Below are 16,936 nucleotides of genomic sequence, written 5' to 3'. Positions count from 1 at the left end.
AAATACATTCATTAAAACACATCACCCTGAAGAGGAAGGTGCCATTATGAACTCTCCTTAGCTGAGCAAGATGGAATCAAGACAGTCAGTGTCTTACTCCTCATAGGATCACAATGACCATCTGAGGAATTAATTAAATTGTCAACCTCTCCAAGGATTTCGGGCTATTTATTCAGATAAGGCTTTTCAAAACTTTCCCCAAGAACTCAAAGATGAAAAAATGTGGTGTTAGGTTTTTAACTGACATTCATTAACAGATGATGCCTTATTATATATCCATCCAAGGGCCTTCCTTAACCTGGTCCTCAAATATCTCCCTATGTTTTTAAAGTAGCAAGGCTCTTAAAGAGAGGTCAACCCAGTCATGGTGAAATGCTGACAGAGAAGCAATTGATGGACAGTTGATGTGAAAATACTGACCTCCTCCAAGAGAAGGAAGCAAAAGTCAAGTGGTAAATGATTGGTCTCCTCCACCCTCAGCTTGGGTGGGCGTAGGTTGGAGGCGTAGTGGGAAGAGGACACAAGGAGAATTCACCCCGTCTGGATCCTAAAGAAACAGCTGGCTTAGAAAAAGAGGAAATTATCTTTAATTTACCCAACTTGATCATGAATATAGCAGTTGTCTTTTTCAGAGGGTAAGAAGATCAGAAGCTATTGGAGGATGAGAGTGAAGGAGCCATATGGGTAGAGTCTGGATGGTGAGTTGAGGTGCCTCACTGCTCCACCCATGAGAAGCCATGCACAGTTTCCATTCATGCTCACAGTGCCAAAAGGCACCACTGGAGAGAGAAATGCACTGAAAATGTAAATCCATTTGGACAATACTTACTTTTTTCTGAGAGTATATAATTTTGAGGTCTGAATAATTTAATGATAAAGGAGATTAATAGATGCCTTTTAATCCAACTAGCAAGTGTTAACTGAGAATGCAAAAGCTATGTTGCAGAGAATGCGTTACAGGCGATTAGACCTGACCACACACTTAAGTTGAGCTAGAAGGAAGAGAGAGCTGGGTTAGGGCCTGGTCTAAGCTTGGGGTAGGGGGCTCATCATGTCCCTAAGATTCGATACCTGACTCTTTTCTGAAAATCATTAAAATTCAATTTCAATTTTTAAGATTTTTACAAAATATCTTGAAGTACCTATGAAGATGTCAGCAGTGCCGTTATCCTGACTGGCTTCCATACTGTTTGCACCTGATCTCACACCCTACACATTCTCAGTCATACCAGGTTACAACCCACACAGTGCCAGCTATCTCAGATGAGTGCTGCTGACCTCTCAGACTGATGTTAGGATGGGATCCAAGGGCCAGCCCTTGAGCAGATGAAGTAATTATTGAAAGTGGCCTAGGATAAGAAATTCCAAGAGAAAGAGATCCATTTCTCAAAGATAAAATGGAGAAAACTAAGTCTGCCCTGGAATTCAAGGGGTGGGGTGGGGCAGGACCGTGATAAACTGGAGGAAGACAGGAAGTACAATGACACATGCCTGGAGCCCAAAATACTTTACAAATGGAGCAAAAGGAGCCCCAGATAATCACCAAAAATGGGGATGGAATGCCAGAAGTTTTAAGCTAGAATGCACAGATGGATGGGTTGGTTTTGGATGACATCATGGGGCAAGGCTGGACACATATATGTTTGGGCATGACCTGAAGAGGAGCAAAGAGGGTGTAATGTCTAGAGAATAGCATCCAAGTGTTCCAGTGGGAATGAGCTCTGACTTCATCTTGGCATTGAAAAGCTTTTCACATCATTCCAGTGAAGGAATCACTGCTTCATTCTAGGGAATAAAAACAGTCAGTATTTAATATTACTTTGGAAAATTCCTGTTTCTTCATGTAACAAATCCTTTAAAGTTACACTGAAGTTACCCTTGAATGTACTGACTGCTTGCCGTTTACTAATTCACATGGGTTGTTCTTTCTAATCTCTACATCACAGCACAAATCCTTTTCATGCTCCATTTCCTGCATGCTGCAGCCTCTTATTTTGTAGATAATGTTCTTTTTTTCCCTGCTATGATTACAAATGACTGGGAAAAAATACACAAGTCTAAACCAGCGCTGTGCAATAACTTGTCTACCACATAATCTGGGTTGCTGTAAGCTTCTCATTTATTCTTTTACTTCATGTAAGATGGTCACATGTCACAGACTTTTATGATAGGCTTTTTAGAAGATCAAGGGTGGATTAAGATACATGACATAATCTTAGACTTCTTGATGGCGAGTTGATTTGTTATTTGCCTCTACTTGTTTCTCCCAAACTATGTTATTTGATTCCAATTTTATTGTGCCAAAATTTTCCTTGATTATTATTAGAGCACAAAATTGTAGCATGATTTTCTTTTAATTTGACACAGCAGTATATGTGGTCCCCAATACTCTTTCCAAACTTTGTCATTCCCCATCCAGAGAAAGAGTCTGTTATTTCCTCACCTTGAAATTGCTTGGGCTTTTGTGACTGTCTTGATGAACAAATTTCTGGGCTACTGACACAATACACTTTGGAGACAAGGTCATAAAAAAGTAACATAGCTTCTACTTGATGCTCTATGCTCACACTAGGAACCCAGCAGCCATGTTGTGAGGAGTCTCAGACCACATGAGGAGGCCCCATGCAGGTGTTTCAGCCAACAGTCCCAACTAAGGTTTCACCTAATAGCCAGAACCAATTCAGTTTAATTTCAGCCATCATTAATTATAAAACATGGAACTAAGCAAGCTCAGATAATCCCAGTCTCTGGCCTTTCAACTGATGATAAATGCAGTAAAGATAAGTTATCTCTGCCCAACTCTGCCCAAATTGCAGATTCATGAGAAAAAGTAATATTGTTTCTTAAGTCAACAAGTTGTGGGATGATTTGTTACATAGCACTAGATAACTGGAACAAACACAGAGAAGACACATGTCCTAAGTATTCAGGTTGAAGAATTTTCACTTATAAAAATTATTATTAATTATTATTATTTTCACTTATACAAATTAATACAGCTGTATAACTAGTACCCCGATTAAAAAAATAGCTTTTCAGGGCAGTGCCTGTGGCTCAAGGAGTATGGCACCAGTCCCATATACTGGGGGTGGTGGATTCAAGCCTGACCCCAGTCAAAACTGCAAAAAAAAAATCTTTTCAAAAGCTTCATAACTCCTCCTGGTCACTACCTCCTAGGGATAACTGCTATTCTAGATTAATTTTGCCTATTTTAGTGTTGGCCAAAATTTTCACAGGGCTATTGTGACCCCATTGGTAGCAACCTGCCTAGAACACAGGCAAAATTTCAGAAAGAAAGAACTCCCACCACTGGGAGATTCCCAGTTTTAAGATAAGATTTATGGACTGACTTGGATGCCCCCAAACTAGTATGTTGAAGCCTTAGTGCCTAATGTGATTTTATTTGGAAATAGGGCCTCACAGGAGGTAATTAAAGTTAAATGAGGTCATATAGGTGGGGCCCTATCCTAAAGGCCTGGTGTTCTCATAAGAAGAGGAAGAGACACCAGCAGAGCACAAACACAGACAAAAGACCCCATGAGGCCACAGTGAGAGGTGGCTGTCTACAAGCCTATGCCAGAAGCCTCACTAGAAATCAAACTTGCTTGCACCTTGATCTAGGACTTCCAGCCTCCAGAACTGCACTAGAATCAATTTGTCAGCCATCTAGCCTGTGATGTTTTTCTATGGCAGCTTAAGCAGCCTAGCGTACTAGGCAATCAAGAAAGCTGAATTCCACTGCAGTTCAGAGCTTGGTTATAAAGGAAAAAACCACTGCTCTGAACACAACTACTTTGGAGATGGAGTTTCCTAAACTCTGGAAACTGTAGATGAAGGCATATTTCAGAGTTGATGAACAGTAGATATACAGCAGAACCTCCATGGTTGACCATCTCCCTACACTAACTACCTCCTTAAATTGATGTAATTTTCACAAAATGGACATATACCACATGTACATATCAGTATAGTAGACCCAATTCTTTATGTTGACCACTTCTATATGTTGACAGGTTTGTTAGAGTCCCTTGTGTGGTCAACTTGTAGACTCTGTATGTTATACCAAACTAACTTCAGGGCTAATGCTACTCACAGCCCTTGATGATGAAGAAAGCCAAAGAGTTTTCAACCATAGTAGTCGTTGACCACTGCTCTGACCACAGCTGCCTGGGAGAGAGGCGGGCAGTTCATTCAAACTGAGTCAACAGAATTTGCCTTCTCTTTTTGAAGACACACTGAATCTATAGACAACCCAAATAGCAGTCACACCAGAGCTCTATAGTTATATGAGTGTATCCTCAGAAGTCATAGCTGACTTGATAAACATATACGTGATGACAAATAAGCCAAAAAACCTAGGCCAAAGATGGCAAGATCATGAGTGAAGTACACAAAGAGAAGCCCATATTATGTCCTGAACTGGAGAGGCAGAGAGGAGAGACAGAGAGATAGAGACCTAAAGGTATTTCCTACAAGGAGCCCTGTGACACTCCCTCCTTCTAGTACATTCCTTCATACTGGGCTACTTGGAGTCATGCCAACATGGGTGGTCAGACACACAGAAGCAATTCCAGCCTCTAACTGCTCTGGATGTAAAACAGTTAATACACCTTCTGCTCTTTTCAGAACTGATTCTGCATGTGGGCAGGATTGAGTCTGAAAATGAAAGGCATTGTCTCTCCTTCCAGGATGCTCTGATGCAAACCAGTTGCATCCAGTACAATACCCCCCACAACCAACCAGCATTAGCCAGTAACTCTCAGCACTTTGTGCATATCATTTAGCATTGAGGAAATGCATTGAATTGTACTTTCTAAGAGCCTGTCCTCTTGTTATTTGTTCATGGGTCTCTGCCCAGTCAACTGAGGACTTCTAGAAATCACCAGTGTGCTCCATTCAACTCTATAATCCCTTTGGTACTATGCATCTGAAATATCTGATATCTACAGAGTAAGTGAATAATTGAGTAAGAAAACCCCAATTTCTCAACCTATGCTGTTACTAACTTGCTGTGTCACCTTTGGCAAATCAATAAACTCCTCTGGCTTTTGGTTCTCTGATAAAGAAAGTAAATAAATTAAGCTATGACATCTTTTATGTCCTTTTAAGCTTTCTCTCAATGTACTCTATTTATATGCTGGCAAAGCTATGAACTACTTATAGAGGAAAAACCAAAGCCCTAGTGGCAGTCACCTCAAAGTAGTACCTAAATTAGGCTGTGATCTGTCCATCTGTTTATTTTGGAGATCAGTCATGTGCCTTTTTCAGAGCAATGATTCTGTCACCAGCTCTTCTCCTTGGAGGCCGCCTGGTGTCCCATTTCAATCTTGTCTTGTGTAGCGGGCTGATGTTTGATCTTCAGTTCACATTTGTTCCCGCTCTTATCACTCTTGGGAAGCTGCATTACCCTCTCCTAATGCCGTCAAAGGTCTTTAATGCTTACCTTTCAACATGCTGTGTGTCATCTTGTAGACACCACTGAATGTTAGTTTAGCATTGCCCAGGGACATCCCAGACCTAGTGAATGACAAATGAGTAGTGAACTGAAATTTCTTCCCTTTAACTGGTCTCAAAATAGAACTTCCAAATCACAAGGTTGGCTGGCCTTTAGGTTAAGGGATTCCTGAATATAATTTCCTCACATCCCTGTCCCCAGAACCAAGGGCAAGTAGATGTAATGGGAATAACACTGACATAGAGCAGGGCACCTACTGTAGTCTGAGTTCTGTCGCTAACCAGCTTAAGTCTATATTACACTACAAGATACTCAATGTCAATTATTCCTAGATACCAGATACAGATTTTCCAAGTTTGTCTCATAAAGCCTGTGCTTAAACATGCCTAAACTAGGTAGACTCAGGTAGTGTTGCAGTTTGCTATGCCAAGCTCTGAATGGATAAACATGGTAAGACCCAGAGCTTCCAGTGAGTGATTGTTTAAACTGAAATCTCTGACACAGCTTCTCTAAAGTGTGTTCCACAGAGCTCTACCATAACAACTAAGTTCACAAACTCATCCTAGTAAAGGTGCTTCATCCGTCATAGCTGAAGACCATTGTGGTCACCTTCGAAGTACTCCCAATGGGAAGCTATGCACTGATGCCAGCACCTAACCCACCATTCAAAGCAATTTTGAAACTTTTTTTCTAGAATGACCATCAGAACTGTCATTGAATGACACACAAAAATGTGCTGCAACAATAATGAACACCACTCCACAAGACACTGCCACATGTGGACACAAACACAGCTGTGAGACACTGATGTACCAAAGTTATTAAACCTTACCAAGTTGTTTGTACAGTGCTGCCAACGTAAGCACATAGTGGCAAGTTCACAAACTTAATTGTCAGACTTTATATGATGACAGCTGTGATGGTTGTTCCAGAAAAAGAGTTCTAAAATTGCTTTGAAGGGTTGAATAAGTGCTGGCATCTATACATAGCTTCCCAAGGGGAGTACTTCAAAGGTGATTGTAGTGATATTCACAAATTAGATGTGTAGCACTTTTTCTAGGATGAGTTTGTGAACTTAGTTGTCGGTCCTAAAGCAGGACTCTGTGTTGTGGTGCATCTTGTCATGTACAACCTGGATCCTACTCCTGGGACTCATTCCCCAGCTGTCACCTCCCCAGAACGTGCCCTCCACTAAATAGAGCTGCCTCATTCAAGGCCACCCTCCCTTGCTAAGAAAGCCAGTGTTTGATGGTCCTCATGCAGTGACTCTGAGAGATGGTATGGTCATAATAAAGGTCCAGCTGCCTCATCCCAATCTGGAACAACTGTCAAGGCCATCTCCCCCAAACTCCCTCCCCAGCACCATGTCAGATAGGGCAAGTTTGGCTTCTCCATTGGCTCAATCCTGTTTCTTTTAATAGATGTTGATTCTAATAAGCTTCCTGCACATAAATCTTAGATTCTCAGGGTCTTCTTCTAGAGATATGTTATCTGTTGTATGTGATCAAATAAATGTGGGATACAACACTGGATACATCTTCCTAATATATATTAGTATATGCATTGGGAGGGGGTACAGTCTAAAAAGCTTGTGACTCAGCAATAGATGGAACCAGATTTAACCTAGTGCATGACACATACACGTATCAACAAGTTCCTCAGTGTCTCCAAACCCCTGTTTTCTCATCTGAAAAATCCAGGTGTTCACAGCACACACCTCCAAGAGTTTGAAAATAGAACTGGAGACTGAGATTGGGGAGCAGAGGTTTCTCACGACACTTACATATTCTGCAGGCTCTTAAATAGCATGTAAAAATGGGTGGGAAGTGGTAACAATGACCAGGAAGTAGTCAGTGCTGGTTGGCCCCTAGAGGCCACAGTATAAAATATGACATAATATTTGGACAATCTCACCCCACTGCCAACAGTATGAATTAAAAAGGCCTCTAGGATGATTTTAGTCAAGCCCTCAAGCAAGACAGGTACAGGGAGTTTCTAACCCCAAGACACCCTGCGTACTAGTGGGGCTAGAGGCTTCCTTGTACACAGCACAGAGTGTGTGGCCAAGGTATCAGGGCCATAGCTGAGAGCATCCTGTCTGTGTCATCCCTGAAAATCTTCTGGTTTGGTTTGTTTGTTTGTTTTTTAGAGACAGAGTCTTACTTTGTCGCCCTCAGTAGAGTACCATGGCATCACAGCTCACAGCAAGCTCCAGCTTTTGGGCTTAGGTGATTCTCTTGCCTCAGCCTCCCGAGTAGCCAGGACTACAGGCACCCACCACAACACCCGGCTATTTTTTGTTGTAGTTTGGCCGGGGTCGGGTTTGAATCCACCACCCTCGGTATGTGGGACAAGCACTCTACTCACTGAGCCCCAGGTGCCGCCCCCTCTTCCCACCTTAAACCCCCAACAGCTAAGGGAATTAGAGGCCAACCAGGTGAGGTCAAGGCCTGGAATCAAATGCACGATGGGCTCATAGGGAGGCAGAGGCCTCTGCAAAGCACCAGAGAGGGCCGGCAGGGCCCTGGGTGCGTTCAGAGACCTGTGGTCCACAGACCACCCTTCTCATCTGCCTGTCTTTGATTCACAGCATGAAATGCAGAGGCAGCAGTTGGATTATGTTGCAACTCCAGGGATCAAATTTTCACTATTTCCCCACCTTTCTCTTAGAGAGAAGTCTACTATTTGAGCCATCATTGTGAATTCTTCATGCTGTTTACCCATAATCAATTGTGTACACATAAGGACATTTTTTTTTTTTTGAAAGAGAAGGTACGGCTTCCACCAGATTTTCAGAGTGATCCCCCAATGCTGATAATACTGCATGATACAGAAGTGAAAAACAAATTAGTCCATTAATTCTGTGCCGATGGGATCTTCCTTGCTCACATTCTCACCCAACCCTTTATATTTTTTCCTTTTTCCTTTCCAGAATGCCAGAATCCTAACGCCATTTCTCTCCACCCCCCGATGTTTTGCAATAATCTGGTTTATGCTTCTCTTTCTTCATGCATCCCCTGCCCGCTCTCAGGCACATCCATTTGCCCAGCGATGTGGGCTGCGCTTGTCAATAATGACACTTAGAGTTCAGAGTAATGATCTTGGCTCGCCTCTCCCATCTGTTATTTCCATATGCCTGACGTCTTCATAGTAGCTTTTCAGGGAATAACAAGATCCTCCTTTACAAAACCATCCTTCTCTCTCTAAACACTTAATGTCTAAATTGTTTGGGCTGATCTTTATGGAGCTCCTGAAGCGTCGTGACTAAAGCTATCATTCCGACTCTTTGTTATAATCACCGCTCAATTTTCCAGCCGAGGCTGATCTCTGGCAAGCCTTCGGTCAGGACTGTATATTCAAAGGACTCGCTGTCGTCTTCTCTTTTAGATGCAGGTTCTGGTTGGACGAGTTGATTTCTCTCATTTGCATTGTCATTTCCACCATCGCAGGTAGTATGTCATCTTCACGTGAGCTCAGGGCAGCCCTTCCAAGAGACCCCAAAGCAACCCCAGCTCCTGGGGAGTAGGTGGGATACCAGGCCACTGTCCAGCTAAACTCTGACTCAGCACAGCCTTGAGACCTGCAGGCGCTCATCAATAATGTAAACCCAGGAAGGCCGGGACAGAACTCAAGACTGAGCAGTGGGAAACAGAAGAAATTAGCCTCTACCTTTGATTTGGATTCTGTAGAGTTAAAAGGGCAGGACTGGAATCTAGGGAGAGTGAACAATACCACCACTCAGTGTAGTAATCATGATTTCTAACATTATTAAGCACTTTTATATGTCAGATACTGTATAGGTACTTTGTGGGTGGACATCATTTAATTCCTATAACAATCCTAGAAGGTAGATACTATCATTTCCCCATTTTCCAGATGAGTAAACTGAGGCACAGAGATGAATTCAAACATGATCCAGCTGGTACCTAGATCCAAGGTGCACTGATCCTGTGAGTGGAGGCTGGCAAGAGTCATAAGGCATTGGCAACACAAACAGTTGCAAGCATCAGGATTTAAGATTTGAAGCTGGCTGCCAGGCAGTGGTTGGGGATAAAGATTTAAAACTCTAGGATAAATGGAGAGAAAAGAGGGAGATAATGGTTCGGATTTCAGGCAAAGAGAATGGAGCCAGGACTAATTTCGGAGAGGGCATCAGAGAGGTCAGGTCTGGCCATGGGAACTGAAACAGCAGATTGGGCTGGGTGTGGGGTGCAGACTGTGGCTCTGTGTGTCTGTAGGTGCCCAGCGTAGGCCCCAGTGCAGGCAGGACAGACATTGGTTGGGAGCCACGGGAGACTGAGGTCCCATGAAAAGGCTCCACTCCACCTTACCTGCTCGGGAACTGCATGGGGCAAACCGAGCCTTTGGGACACTGAGCCCCACAGAGCAGATCAGAGCATGCTTTTTATTGGCAGACAAAACCCAGGACATCTCAGGGTTCCCTCCCATGGGGTTAGAACTGGCAAGAGCTGCAACATGATCCAACTGATGCCTCTGCACTTCATGCTGTGAATCAAAGACAGGCAGATGAGAAGGGTGGTCTGTGGACCACAGGTCTCTGAGCACACCCAGCACCCCACCAGCCCTCTCTGGTGCTTTGGAGAGGCCGCTGCATCCTACTAGCCCATAGTGCATTTGATTCCAGGCCTCGACCTTACTGATTGGCCTCTAATTCCCTTAGCTGCTGAGGTGCCACTTATTCTGAAAAATGTGCTTCTTAAGAGCGCACTCTTGGATACTGAGAGGCCCTTAAGGGCCAAAGGCATGGTACTTTAGTCCTGAAGTTTCAGGCAGGAAACAGAGCACCACTGTGAGGAAATTTCCCAAGGACATAAGTGTGCTTTCCTGAATAGGGTCTGATTTGAATGTTCTGACGGAAAAAAAGTGTCCACGAATGGCCTTGCTGACTTATGGTAGGAAGTGGGGTCATTACAGAAGAGAGGGGCCTCTGAGGCCCCACAGCGCGTAGCCCCTCAGGGCAGTTGTTGTCTATTCCCTTACCACATGGACGGATTAAGTCCACTGTTCGGTCAGTCTGTGAATATTCCTGAGCCTCTGTGGCCTCTGACATCCCTGTGTATGTTACATATGTCTCCTCTGATTCTCATGTCATCTGACCCCATTCAGTCAAGAAGGGTCCTGGGCTAAGGCCCATGGCTCGTTTTCAAGGCTGGCAAGGGGAGGAGGGCTGGAGGAGGGGCCAGATTCCCCTCTGTGCTCATGTTCGGAAGCATCAGCACATAAACACTGTGGAGGCTCCCTGTCACCTGGGGTCCCTAAAGAAGCCAGAGTCCATTCCTGCTTGTGCTCATCGGGGATGTTTCCTAGCACTCTGGTGCCTGTGGAAACACGGAAACAAACAGTACAACATCTTCAGCCCAAATCAGAGGGGGAAACATTCACCACGTTTCTAGAGATAATCCCTGTGGTGGTTTTAAAACATGTGTGAAAAGTCTTTCTTAGTTCCCCCATCAAAGAGGTGGGGTTCTCCCTCTAACATCTCTCCCCTGGAGTATAGATTGTGCCTGTCTAGCAAATAAAAGGCCCCAGATGTCACTCTACGTGACTTCTTCCCAGGCTGGAGTTGAAAAGCCAGTGCAGTTTCTACTCGGCTTTCTGTCTTTCAAGGATAAATGTGTCCCCCAAAGCCATATGTAGAGGCCACAGTCTAGGTGTCCAGCACCCAGCACAGGGGGTCTAACAGCTGTCAGTGAGTGAGGAGCCTTCAGACCATCCTAGACCCAAGTTCCAGCCACCAGGGGGACACCACGTGGGGCAAAAATGAACTATTCCTGCCATGCCCTGCACACGAAATAGACTTATGAGCAAAGTAGATTTTATTTCAGCCACTAAGTTTTAGGCTAGTTGGGTGCATAGCCATAGATAACTGGAAAAACATATTCCATTTCTACCTTGTACCATGTTACTATATGAGCTCCAGCCCATAATAGAGAGTTGAGCAAGTGAAACAGAATCTGCTGGCAGGCAAGCCTCTGGCATTGCTCCTCAAGGATCTCACCCTGCATTCTGATCTGGTGGGGGGGTTTGGTTTTGGCATCTTATAATCTACAGTATGACTGTTAAGCCCTAAAAAGACATCATGCCACTTTCCAACTGCCTGTGTTAGCCTTGTAATGAATGGCATTTGCATGTCCAAAGTAAATGAGCATCCAAGTCACACAAATCTTGCTTATCAAATAGAGAAAGAGGTCAATTCTTCATCGTTTATAAGGTACCGTCAAATGTAAAAGCAGGTAACAAAGCAGAAATCAAGACTATCTCCAAATCATTCTCTCTTTAAATTAGGAGAAAGCAGGTTAGTATAACTCTAGTTAAAAGCCTTCTGTTTAACTCAGCCTTAGAGAAGACTGAATTCATTGTTCAGGTAGAAGAGAAGGAGAAAGAAAGGGACCAGCCAAGGCAGGCTTTTATGTCCTCTGCTTCTTAACAATTACAATTAACCCTGCAATTAGTCCCAAATGCTATGGGATGTATTTATTTCCTTGCACATGCTTCACTGTTGTTCTCATTCTGAGGAGCCGGGAAAGAAGGAAGGGGAAGTCAGATGGGAGTTCTGGCAATTCAGAAGCATTCAGTGGGTTCCTGAAAAAAAGTTTAAAGACATCAATAGTGCAACCACTCGGAACTGCGTTTGCCACCTGCTCCTTCCTGCACTCTAGTGATTCTTTTTGATGCCTTTCCCATTCTCTGAACCCTGACATTTTTCCCCTTGACCTTTTTTGGAGTAATTAGTACATTGTTCTCAAGCTTCCATTGGTCTACACGTGTGCACTTCCAGCATGGAGATGATAGCATCCTCTTAATCTCTTGTCTCCAGCATCTAGCATGGATGTCTGCCCTGAGCAGGAAGAAAGTTAAACTTTGAAATGAAAAGTTGAATAAACTTCGAAATAAAACCCCTGCCTGGGTTTTGTCTCACCTGTGCTATGTGCTGGGCACCTAGACTGTGGCCTCTACATATGGCTTTGGGGACAAGACATCTTTCACATTAAATGAATGAATGAGACAATGAGTGAATGAATAAATGAACAGATGAATGCAAATTAAACTTCAAACCATGTACAGATAGAAGGATGGTGTGGTTCCATAATAATCCCACAGAAACGGTATTTAACTGAAAGTTTCATTTGGCATTTGAATTGAGTCAGGATATAGTTTGATAAGAAACTTTCAGAGAGGAAGAAGGAAGAAATTAGAATACTGGGATTAAACTATTCTACACTGTCATATTAAATACATTTTCTAAAGCAAAGGGGAGTTTAAAGAGTAGATTCCTACTGGATCTTGAAGTCCAAAGATTTCGAGAAGGTTCAGAATAAGAACAACAATGAAACATACACAGGAAAGCAGAAAATATACAAGATGCCATTGGCAAATTAATAGGATCAGAGCTACATGCCTGGGCATATTTCAGCATTTGTGCATTTCTGCAATTCAAGGAGGTGACTGGCAAGGATTCTTTTCTTGAGCAAGCTTTAGTTAGCTTCCTCTGAGTCTTCTTCTCACCCTTGGCCTGCCATCCGGGTTAGTAATAATCCTCCGTTTCCACTACCTAATCAAGTTCCTCTGGGTAACTTTTCTTTTATTGATTCCCTCATCCTACCCCTCGTCTATCAATCTTTAGCTGCTCCTGTTAAATTCAGGGTTGAGCTCAGTCTCAATTCCCTGTCTCAATAGTCTTGACTCTTCATGCAGTACTCATGAATAAAGTCTTTCTTGGCCATTTAAGCCTGCTTAGTACAATTCCGTCTGGACACAAGCCAGAATGTTAAGCAGAACAGTGGTCAGGAAATCACATGTCTTCGGTGTCAGCTTGGCTTGTCCACCTACTTCCCAGCACCAGAAAGTGTCTGGCTTTAGATACCAAATGGCATTTCAGCAAAGAGCCAAGGAGACCACCAGTCAGGGACCTGATTCCCTCCTCTTTCTGTTACCTCTGATTCGCTTCTGCACGTGTGACGTAACCTCCCTGAGCCTCTGTTTCCTCACCTGTAAACTAGGAACAATGATAGTGTAACCAGCTTCATGAACAAATTTCTGTGACCTCTGTAAGTTTTTGAATAATCCTTTCCCTTAATTAACTTCTTGATTTTTTGAGTTGTCTCCCAGAAATGTTGGATCTTCTCTAAGACAAAGGAGTTGAGATTCTAAAGGCCCCTGGGCAGACTTCTGAGACCAAGACTCACAATCTCCCACCAGTTGCCCCTATTCCTGGAGTGGCCCCTGTCAGTTACACCACAACCTCCCCCAAGGCACGTGATCCCTCCTTTAAAAGCCCATGATCTCTACTCCTTCACCAGAGAGACTGATTTGAGGCTGCCTTCCCTGACAAGACATCTTTCACATTATATTCAATTCCTTCCTTCCTTGGCAATCCTCATTGTCTCAATAATTAGATCTTTGTGCAATGAGCGACTGGGCTCAGGCTCAAACCCCCTTGTAGTTTCAGTAATAGTACTTACCTCCATAGAACTTTTATGAGGATAAAATGAGTATTTGTAAAAAGATTTAGAACATTATTCTGCACATATCAGGGATACATTTTTAATTAGTTATCTCTTCACACTGCTTATCTTCAAGGAGTGGAATGAGATGGGGAAGGGGGCAGATTATATTCTTCTCTGTTAATTCACTGTTATAATGAGTGTGTATAACTTTATAATTAGGAAGGAAGGAAAGGAGGGAAGAAGAAAGGAAGGAAAAAAGGAAGGGAGGAAGGAAGGAAAGAAGAAAGAAAGGAAGGAAAGAGGGAAGGAAGGAAGGAGGGAGGCAGGGAGGGAGGAAGGAGAGAAGAGAGGGAGGCGGGAGGAAAGGAGAAAGGGAGGGAGGGAATGAGGAAGGGATGGAAGAGGGTAGGAAGGAAGACAATTTTAACCTCATTCCTTGCCCAGAGGCCCTAAGCTGCTCCGCAAAGACACATCACTTTCCACTTGCCCTTTGACCAGAGAGGAAGTCAGTTCTATCTGAATTGATGTTCCAGCCCTTAACTGAATTTGGTGACTGTCTGAATGATGGTCCACAGTCTTACTTCCTCATAAATCAAGAGCAAGGGAATAATTTTAACAGTGCATAAACAGAAAATATGAAAATTAATGCTTGCAGGAACCTTATTTAATTTTGCTGTGAACCGATTTTCATGACATTTATGCTGTTTGTTTTGTGCAGTCGGATGTGGGCTTCCCTCCACCCCTTCTTCTTATTTTGTTTTCTGTTTTCTTTTTCCTATTGGCTCCGTTTCAGAGAGGCTAGTTATCTGCACATTCATCTCTAAAAATGACCTTCCTTTCTTGAAATGTGTGTCCTTCTGTTTGTAATAAAAGGTCATAAACTTGTCGGGCCCATCAAAACCATTACTATGGCAATACACTACAGGATTGTGATTATTAACCTCTGGATAAACAGGCAGGCAGGGAAGATGGATGGAGAGGGATAAGGCTTGTGTTTATACACATTTATCTTTGGTAATTAGCCATCTGGGGGAAACCGCAAATACAGGCAACAGAAATTGATTTATCTTCAAATAATAAGTTTTGCTTTACAACAAGGTCTAAAAGTGGATCTTCTCAAGTGCTAATTTTGCATGTCACTTGCATGCTTTAAGGATGAAAGTAGTAATTACCGGGGCTTTCATATGCAAAAGTAAGGTGCTTGGAGGAGCGGCTGGCTTCATCCACAAGAAAAAAAGATGTGCTTCCCTGAGGCCTTCCCAGGTCCTAAAGGCTTGGCACTGGAGAGCTGTATCTCCCCCTAGAGGTACAAGTCCATTCATAAGAGGTCAGCTGTGGACAAGTGAAGCCTGGATTGGTGAGTCACGGGCTCCATGAAGGCTCCTATAGGCTTGAGCTGAACTCTCCCTGCTAATGCTAAGTTTCAAGGCCATGAGGGGACCTACTCACACACTTGATGGTACAGCCAACCTTAAAACCCAAAGGCAGAGTTCTTTATCACCAAGGTAGGGATGGAGGGATCAAGGGACTCTGTGCCTCATTTGGAACACTGGCTCAGTACCTAAGGGATGAGTAGTTGTGTTTGCAAGCTGGCCAAAGGCCCTTCTTTTCCTGAGGAAATAGCCCAAGCCAAGAGGGATTTGTCTGGGTAATTCCACTTCTCCTTTATACTTAACCCTCTGGGAAGCGCCTGCTTTTAACAAGCTGTAGTTCAAAACCATCCATCCAGGCTCCCACATGGCACCCTCCGAATTTATTCAAAGACAAAGGAAAACAGAGTGAGACGCACTGGAGAGGCCCCGCCGGCATCCATCTGCCGCAGCTGAGCGTTCTCCCATTAAACCCTTCTCATAAATAGCACTGGATCCTGCGGTCTGTTGCCAAATGTTTTTTGAACTGTTTTTATTAATAGCAAATTAGAATTAGTTGCTGTCTGAAATATGCCCTGCATGTTTCCACCTGTGAACCTCTTTGGCAGAGGATGGAGCTGCCCTACACCCAACACCTGTCGTCTGCAAGCTAACTGTGATACAAAACCCAGTCCCAAAGAATCCAGCCCTTGCAAGCCTTTCCTGACCACAAGGGAGCTGACCCAAGTAGTAGCACAGTTAATGCAAGAGGGTTGGCTTTACACCTGAGTGCCAGGTGCAAACTCTGCCACTGCCATTATTAGGAGTGTGACCTTGAGCAGAGGAGCTAGCCTCTCTGGTCCTTATTTTGCCAAGGTAAAATGGAGGCATTAACCTTTCCTATCCCATAGGGCTATTGTAGACAGTGCAATAGATTATAGGTAGGGCTGCTTTGAACCTTGATTCTGAAAATAATATGTTCTTAAGAAGAGATAAATAAAATACTTACCTCAAGCTCTCAGGGAGCACCTTGCACTTAGGAGGCAATAAATAAATGACAGGTTTTAAAATATTTTGGATGGCCTAGTGCTTATGGCCATGTGGTTGCATTCTCACCAAAGCTAGACTCACAGCTCCCAATCTGTAAATGAACATCTTCCAAGGTCACTCCTGATCTGATTGTAATAGTTATAACAGGGGTCCTCAAACTTTTTAAACAGGGGGCCAGTTCACTGTCCCTCAGACCATTGGAGGGCCAGACTGTGGGCCCCAGGACGAGTTGGCTGCTAAGCAGGACAGGCAGCAGTGGCAAAAACACCCGGCAGGCTGGATAAATGTCCTTGGCGGGCTGCATATGACCCGAGGGCCGTAATCGGGCTGTAATTTGAGGACACCTGAACTATAACATATCTTGCCCTAGGTGAGCAGAACCAGGCTGGAACAGAGACTAATTTTCCCTCCCCTGAAGACTTAATACATTCTCCCTTTCTTCTTTGAGTAATAGAAACATTGAAACATTGAGTTCTAGCAAGACCATGGCTGCCTAATGTCAGACCACGACTCTCAGCTGGGGCTATGTTACCAAATTCTCACCAGTGAAATGTGAACAGAGGTTCTCAGTCACTCAAAAGGGAAGTATTGTCCTTTGCAGACTCTCTCCTCTT

This window comes from Otolemur garnettii, unplaced genomic scaffold (assembly GCF_000181295.1).
Source record: "Otolemur garnettii isolate 467f Iridium unplaced genomic scaffold, OtoGar3 scaffold00077, whole genome shotgun sequence".
Lineage (NCBI taxonomy): Eukaryota > Metazoa > Chordata > Mammalia > Primates > Galagidae > Otolemur > Otolemur garnettii.
This window is presented reverse-complemented; position numbering follows the sequence as displayed.